This window comes from Chlorocebus sabaeus, chromosome 3, assembly GCF_047675955.1.
Source record: "Chlorocebus sabaeus isolate Y175 chromosome 3, mChlSab1.0.hap1, whole genome shotgun sequence".
Classification (NCBI taxonomy): Eukaryota; Metazoa; Chordata; class Mammalia; order Primates; family Cercopithecidae; genus Chlorocebus; species Chlorocebus sabaeus.
This window is the reverse complement of record NC_132906.1, coordinates 28,299,378-28,308,488: the sequence shown is the minus strand read 5'-3', so window position 1 is coordinate 28,308,488 and position 9,111 is coordinate 28,299,378.

Sequence of the window (9,111 nt, the reverse complement as noted above, 5' to 3'; positions counted from 1 at the left end):
CGCATGCGCGAAAATGTCGGGCAAGCAAGAGAAGTGGGGGTTAAGAGGCGGTATTGACAGCTGTGGAGGCAGCCCGCGTTCCCGGCATGCCCCGGGGCGGCGGGGTTGGCTCTAACGAATTTGAATGAGGAGCCTCAGCGCTTTCGGCGCCATTTTCGAGTGATGCCTGATCTCATCAATCTAGCGGGAGAGACAGGATAACCTGTCCGAGAGTATAGCGCCACTATGACTCCGCCGGAAAAATTACTTTAAAAATCACCAAAAATTACTTGGAGCAAAGGGCAGTCGGCGGAGCTTTGCCAAGGCTGGCGCAGTCGGTAAGAGCCTGAAGAAGTAGCAAAGCGGGACTTGGGAGGTGGCAGTGGTGGGACCCGGAGGCAGTGGGGGGTGCAGGGAGTGGGCGCAGGGTCTGCTCTCAATCGCGAAAAATCCGAGGAAGTGGGGTTAGGGGCAACTTGGGCGTCTGCGAGTGGGCGGCGGCGAGCGGAATGTGGCGGGAGCGCAGAGAGACGGGGCTGTGGGGGGAGGGGAGCTGCAGTTTGAGCGGGACCTGGACCGGCTGCGGCGGAGCAGCCGCCGCCCAGCGGATCTGTCAGCAAGACCCCCCGCCCGGGACCGGAGCCGGGGACGGCGCACGGCGGGGTCTCTGCAGGCGGCGGCTCCTTGACAGGAGGACTGGATGCGCGCCCCTCCCCCATTTCCGAACCGGACCGCCTTTTCTCGCCTTTTTCCCGACCCGGTGATGGCAGTCATCTCGTGACAAGAAACTTAAGGTCGACAAAAAATTCAGGACCCGGAGTCATGGGTCCCTTCGGTGGGTCGTGGCAGCAGTTCCCCCCGCCACCGCCCGGCACCCATCTATCTATATTGTCTTTTGACGCTGAAGGGTGAGGTGCCCCGGGAATGAGAGTTTCCCAAGCTCTGGCTGCCCTCCCCCGGCGCGCCGGGTCCCGGTGAGGTCTCTAGGTAGGTAGGACTGGCCGCGGCTCGCGCTTCCAAGATGGGGCAGGGGCAGGCATTTGAGGTTGTAGCGGGCTCTTAGGAAAGATGCTGGACTTTAGCTTCTTTCTGGGGATTTTTGTCATTTGCTCTCGCAGCGTTGTCCTTTCTCAAGGGGGAGGGGTGTTCACGGGTGAGATGAAAGATGGGGCTTCGAGCTAGCGATTTCCTTCTGGCTATTTCCTCCGAGTCGCACTTTTCTTAGAAGACTTTTTTCTTCTCCGGTGTTTGAAACATTTCGCAAAGAAAAAAGCAATCTGTGAAACTATTGATGTTTTCCTCCCCCAAAAGTCTTTACCCGGACAACTTAACGGTAATTTTGCGATCCCCACCTTTTCTTGACGCTGCGGAGGAGGGACGAGAGTTGTTGTTTGTCTTTCCCTTCGGTGATTTTTTTCCCCCCCTTAGCTGGTGGTTTCTATCAATTTCTACTCCACAGCTCTTGAGTAATGTGAGCCAGTGACGGCATTAACTTTAGGTAATACTTTTATGGCCTTTGTAAAAATCCCGCGTTAAGGATGTATTAGATCTTGAGTTCTTTTCCGCGCTGGAGGCACCACTAGATTAACCCTTTGCCGGTGTATTGCGTGTCGGGCGCACGGCTCTGGGTTGCAAATATTCCGGAGATGCTTTTTGCAGCAGCTATTCTGTTCAGTTGTTCGCAAAGAGGAATAACGCTTCCTGGGAACCGCAGTGACACGCTTCTTTAGGACTGCTTGCCTACGGTTTTCCCCCCCTGGAATTGATATAACGATTGATTTATTTTTTATATTCTATGAAGACTAGGGGACCCGCCCTCGCTTAGAATGTTTCCCGGAGGAGAATAGAAGAGTGTAGTGTGATGTTTTTCAAATTGTGTCTAACGGAGCTCCCTAAACTCTGGACTTGTTACCCCCTGATTGGCTGGAAGGAAGCGGGCCTTGGGGGGTTTGAATGTTGAACGCTAGTTTATAATTCTCGACTTTACGAAAAATTATACTTTTAGCCAGAGAACCACGGAAATAGCTACGAAACGTTAGGACGAGAGTTTAGGAAAAAAAGTTGGTTTTTAATAGTTTTTTTCTCTCAGGATTTTCGTGTAGTTCTCAAATGTATATTAAAAGTAAAACTGAAGAGGCTGTTTTCGCAAAATTATGTTTCTGCTGGTTGAAATTACAAGACATTTATATATTTGTCACTGTTCTTTATTGGTTAAAAACTGAGTGAAATATTTAGTTTTTTTCCTTTGATAGGACTTTTTCACCTTAAACTACATATATTTGTTGGATGCAGATTACCGGACAGTTGTTTCTTTTATTTTGATGCAAATAAACTTTAATTTTCTTAATGTTCACGAATGATCTTTTTAACATTTTCCATAAAAATTGAACATCTTGTTTAAAAAAACTTTTCGCATCTAGTGAAAATAGACATTTTGCTAATTCAGTAACTGCAGTGAACTAAAACTTTAATTTACAAGACATTCATGTTAATTTAGACAACAGGTAAGCACAGGTGCGTATATATTATTTCGTTCCTTTGATAAATTCATTATGAAGAAATATATTGTATACAACAGTGTCAGTGTGCTGTTTTTTATGTGGTTGATTTTCAGTTGATTTTTGTTCGATGTTGCTTGAGATAGCCGTCAATATATTTCCATTTATTACCGAGCTTGTCATTCTATTTAATTGCATCTTGATAAAAGGCAGGTGTGGTTTTCAAAGAAAAGCGGTAACCGCACTGATAAACAGCTGTAGATGCTTTAAGAAAGAATTGTTTTAATTTAATATAAGTTTATATTCTTTTATGAATAGTAGTTAAAATTTTGAAGCTTATAGTGTGTATGTTCGCATTAAGTCAAATACGCATTGTTAAAAAATATTCAAATAAAAAATCTTATGGCTTTTATAAATCTCTGTAGGGCTGTAAATATAATTTATATTAGTAAGTGGAATAGCTGAGTTTATAATTCATACCATTTTGTACTGCCCTCATAACAAGAATTGTGATAACAGACCCCTTTTCATTACCTTTGTTCAGAGCTATTTATTTTGAGTCATCTTATGAAAATTTCATAAAAAGTGCTAATTATCTTCGCTATAAAATTTGATTTAATGAAATTGTAGGAGATCTCATTTCTATTTTAAACGTAATTATACCTAAAGTACCAGAACTCCTGGGTTTTGCTTTTTACTGATGGTTTTTGTTTTGACTTTTGTATTTTCATTCAAATTATGTGAGTTTTGGGGAGAGTTGGGGGCAAGCTTTAAATTCCACCAGGCTGGTTAAGTATAACCATACATTTTTAGCACTTTGGTTTATGGGATTTTTTTGTTTGTTTAGGGGGTAATGGGTAAAGGATTGTTTGTTTAATAAGCCATTTTTAAAAGAAGTGAGTGATTCCTTTATTTAAAATACATCACTTCAAACTTGAGAATACACTAGCGCCTAAATAAAATCCACAGCATTCAAAATATTTTCACTTTTATGTGATGCTATATAAGAGGAAGATTTTGGTTTTAGATTTGTGGGCATATAGATATAAGGTACAACAGATGTGTATTTTTTAATGTTTATGTGCACTTATCCATATTTTTCTGTAGAAATTGACAGCTGTAATTTGTATTATAAGGACTAGTAAAGTCATTTATTACCATAGGAAAGCAACTGCGGGGTGTGGTGTTGCTATAATAGGTCACCTCTTTTTAAAGCTATGTTTACATATTGTGGGGGAAAGGGGACTAGAGAGGGTAAGGTATCAGTCTTCCTGGTAGCATTGATTTTCATTTGTTTACCTCCACACTATTTTTAAAAATTCAAATAAAAGTGCAATTACAGACTTTTAAAAAAATGCTGTTAACCTTAGTTGTACATTTACAAAATGTAGCCTCGGGTGTTTGTATGTAACACTGCATATTTTTTCTAATCAGATTAATATCAGTTTTAATGTTTTGCATGAACTACAGCTAAGGATAAAAATTTTAAAGTAGCTTTCATAATCTGAATTCCTAGTTTCATCATGCTTTATGTAGTTTGTTTTTTTGTTTTGTGGAGACTTGTATATATTTTTGTTTGTTTGTTTATTGGTAGGTAGTAACTATTTAGAATGTCACAGAATACTTAAAGCCAGAAATATGGGTCAGTTGATTTGGTTTACAAAATGAAAAAAAATTCCTAGAGACTGTATTAGATAATTCTTATATATGACACATTAGTTTTCTTCAAAAGATTATAAATTTATAGTTTCGAAAAATTATTCTATAAAAATTTCTCTTATTTTAAAATATTACCTAAAATTGGCTCGTCGTCTTTTTCTTTTGTCTAATAAAGCTTAAAAAGTCACATATTAATTTCTTTTTAACCCCTTTTTAGAAGACACAGATTTTTGGTCTGATTATAACTAGAAAAAACAATTTAGAAAAAATTGTCATACATATAGTTTCGTGGGGGTTTTTGGTTTTGTTTTGTTTTTAATTCAGCAAACTTTGAAACATTGTATGCCAGGCAACTAATTTTGGCACATAATTAGAGCTCAAACTCTGACTTGCTGAAATTTTGTAGCCCCAAATCTCATAACACCAAAGGAAATCAGTAATAAAATACCACTTTATTTCAAATAAGCATTGAAAATGAGATTAAGCATTTAATTTTTAGAAGTGACAGTATTAAAACTTTAACGTGATTGTCTTAAGACTAACAAGATGGATTTTTAGAATATCACATTACTTTTATATGTTTATTTATCTCGTTATTTGCAAGTACAAATGATTGTAGATCCTTCATATAAATATTACTTTCTGGTGGGGAACTGAATTTTTTTTATTTTTTTGACTTGGTTGGTTTTTTGTTTTTATTTTTTGGTCTGTATAAGAGATGCTCTAAAGGATCTTCCTTTTAGAAAGACAAGTTTTAAATATTGAAATTGATATTAAATATGTATTTGAATATTAATATTTCTTATCAAATTATAAGAAGTTTACTATACCTTTGTTTAATCCTGCCTTATTTCAGTAAAGAAAATTTGTACTGGAGTAACTCATAGTGGTTTCTAAGAATAAATAGGAAGCTCTATTTTGTAATAGATTTTAGATTTGAGTTTTACTATTTGAAGTGTTTTTAATATCGTCTTTTTTATCATACACATTGGTTTATTATTTTATCTATCTCCAAACCTCTTTTGCTTCTTATTGCTTAGTATTTTTCGTCTCCCTACTATTTAAAAATTTAACATTTGGCATGTAGTACATTTTGTTTTCTACTATTTTCCTTCTATGATTTTTAAACTTAAGATACCTTAATTTTCAGAGTGCTCAAATATAGAAAACTGTGTCTTTTAAGGAAGACTGTATAAATGATTGTAATTTTTTAAAATGTCATGGTATTTGGATTGGTGTTTGTAAGTTATGGATGATTGTGTGGGTTTTGTCATTAAACAATCAAATATTTGGAAACAGAGCAATAAAGGTTCTTCTAGTTTTTATTCTTTCATTTTCCTAAGCTATTCTTAAATATAAGTGGAAAATTTATTCAGAGCATTATGATTTACATGTAATACATGATACACCTTTGGTAATTTAATATTTTTATATAGTTGATTGCCACTGAATCATTATAATTCAGAAAGGTGAAACAAATGAAAAAAAACACTTAACATATATTCAGCTACATCTCACTGCTACTTAGAAACATTAAAAAACCATTTGGTCTAGTAGTGGTCCATTTATTATTTGTAAATATGTTAACTTGTTAAAAAAAAAAATAAGCTCCACATTTTGGTCTGTTAGGACTGTAATGTATTAAAATATTTGGAAATACTGATGTTTTTCACTTAGGCTTGGCAATAGACTAAAGTTGAAAATAATGGTAAATTCTTAGCCAGGCATGGTGGCGGGCGCCTGTATTCCCAGCTACTTGGGAGGCTGAGGCCGGAGAATCCCTTAAACCTGGAAGGCAGAGGTTGCAGTGAGTCTATATCGTGCCATTGCGCTCCAGCCTGGGCAACAAGAGCAAAACTTCGTCTCAAAAAAAGAAAGAAAGAAAAGAATGGTAAATTCTGTCGTCCTTAAAACATTTGATAATTTGGAGAGAAAGTTAAATTTTGTCCCTGTCCCTTCAGTAACTTTTTAAACTGTGTGGAATTTATGAGTTTTACAAGTACAAACTACAGTTCTGATATTTTCCTTATGAACTCCTCTTGTACCAGTCCTCTAACAGCTACCCGCATACACACTCACCCATACTACTTTGAACATAAATGCCCTAAAGAGAAATGAAAGCAGAAACATATTAATCTGATTTGTTTGAAGAGGCTTCGGATGATAAAGCATATCACAGGTGTTTCTAATCAAGTTATTTCTGTTTTGAAAACATTTTCAAGTTAGAGCTTCCCTGAACATTGGCAAGATTGGGGTCATTTTGAAGACCATACCCCTGTGTTCAGGGATCAACTGTGGAACTGCAGGAGATGGAAATCTGTTGAGTGTCTTCATGCTATAATACATGACATTTTTATTGCAGGTTTTGACCTGTAGCAGAGAACCAATTCTGGAGAACAGCCTCACTTCTTTGATTGAATACTCACATAATGCATTGGAACATGACATGAGATTAAGGTATACTAATGAATTTTAAAACCATATAATTTTATGCCTTCGCAATATTTATTAATTGGACTAGACAATTGGTAAAGCTGAAACTTTTACGTGAACTAAAATCAATAATTACTAATAAACAGAAATCATCATGTGAAGTGGCCATAGCTGAGTTGTCTAGCTTACTAAAACTCCAGATTTTTTAAATACAGTTAATGTTCTTTTCATCATCCTAAGGTGTAACTCCAACTGAATTTATTCCAAAAATACGTATATATAGTAATTTTTATTTTCTTAAGGTTATTACAGTGTACTCAGTAAAATATGAACTTTTCGTCTTATAAAATGGAGAGTTTAAATCAAATGGAATTTGATGCTTAGCTGTTTGACAGGTGGTAGAGTAGTAGGTAGAGCCCACAAAATTAGGTAAAATTGATGAGAATATTTTAAGAAAATGTAAAGTATTCCAAGTACTGCCCTAACCAAAAGTGGCAATATGGTCGAAACTGAAAAAACCACTTTCTTAAGCAGAAATTACTAATGTCTTACTCAAGATATGCTGAGTAAAATAAGTTGTTAATATCAAAAGTTGCAGACTCTAAAAATAAAATTGTAGAATCCCTAAACCTCCAGTGATTTTTATACTTTTAGTTGAAAATTTCAGATAGTATTTAACTAATACAGCTTTTATTTTCTAAAATAGTAATCTGGTATAGTGAAAATGAACTTATTGAACAGTATTACTAAGTATTACTTGGTTAATTCTTTCATAGTAAAGTATTAATCTTATATGTACATATGTATGTGTTTATGTAAAAACTACTTGCTAAAGTAAGGTTTACTAACATAGTACAATATTTATTTTGATTTTTTCACCTAAAATATTTATATACTTAGAGGAAATGTCAAAAGTTGTTTTCATGAGAAAATTATTATTTAGTCTTAAGAATGAAGTATATCATCATGATCATAGAACTGCTTTTAACTTCCAACAATGTAAAATTTTTAAAGGTGAATTCTGAGATGTGTTTAAGAGTGAATGTTGAAATACATATCAAAATACTAAAAACTGAAATTTGGTATTTCTATATTGTTGGATATTAGGTAGATAATCCAGGAATTAATCGATTAACAGTTGAAGTTAAACAAAATGTAAAAATGTTTAGAAATCAGAGTTTAATATAAGGGTGAAGTTTAAATACTTTTATATTGGTGTCATACTGTAATGTGATTGAGATAATTATAAGGTGTAGAATGTCTTCGTATGTTTGATTTTATTTTATTTTATTTTATTTTTTATGAAAAAGCAGCTTAGTTTGAATAGAATGAAAATAAATACAGTTTTTCCCTCCCTGACTTAACAAGTATTTTTCAGGTTAGAGAACATTAAGATGAAAAGTGAAAAATATGGTTACATGAGTGTCTGGGGAAAAAAATCCAGGTTCAGTTTATCACTTTCAGTGCGTATCTTTACAACAACCTTAATGAGTTAAATAGGAAAAGAGAGACAACATTTGAGTTTATATGGTAGATAAGATATAAATCCACAGAGTTGTTCCAAATTTAGAGAGTTTATGATTTGTGATCTTTGAAGATATCCAAACTTATTTTGAACACAAATATATAGCATCACATAATTGTTCTTCCTATAGTTATTTTACTAGGTTATAAACTTCTAATAATTTAGCTTAGTAAATAATTTCATATCTAGAAGAATCAATACAAATATTAACAGTTTACTTGTATTTGGTCAATTCTTACAGGGTGAGAAACTTTAACCTAATTAGGAGTATGTTATTTTAGGAGGCCAATTAACAAAGGGTTTAACTGCTATGTATGATTGGCTCTCTTTTAACTACCCCTTGAAAGACATTTTGTAAAGATTTTGACTGTTTTAAATTTGCAAACCTGATTATCTAAATTTAAGCCCTGATATGTAGTTAATTATGTTGGAATTTGGGGGAAGAGATTTATTGTGTTAATTTTTATCTTTTTTTCAGTGATTTGTGTCACCTTTGTTCAATATTTATGTTTTTGGCTAAATGCATAATCAGGGTTAAATAACATTCACTTTTGGGAAAAATTCTTAGCTGTCCCTAAAATACAGTTATACCATGGTTGTTCCTGTCTTACTGAAATAGTTTTTTTAGGATAGAAAGAATATTTGAATAAACTAGAATAGAGGAAACTTAACATATCTACATATGAAGGAACTTTGTTATTTGTCAGATGTATAATACTAGTTTATAAGGATATGTTACATTTTAGGCAGTTTGTCAGCTATGACAATTTTAATAGAGGTTTTATATATTGCTTAGAATTTGTTAAATAATAGATACAATTAACTTTTTAAATAAAAGTTTTAAAAGTATTTATTTGAAGCAGTTTTGTACATGTATGTATTTTATGTGTTTTTTCTTAAACTAGCAAATAACATCCTTAACCTATTTCAGTTGTTTTTCTTCAAATGAGATCTAATGTATCAGAATTATATTTTCTGATAAACATTTTTCAAAGGGTAATAATTAATGTGAGGGTT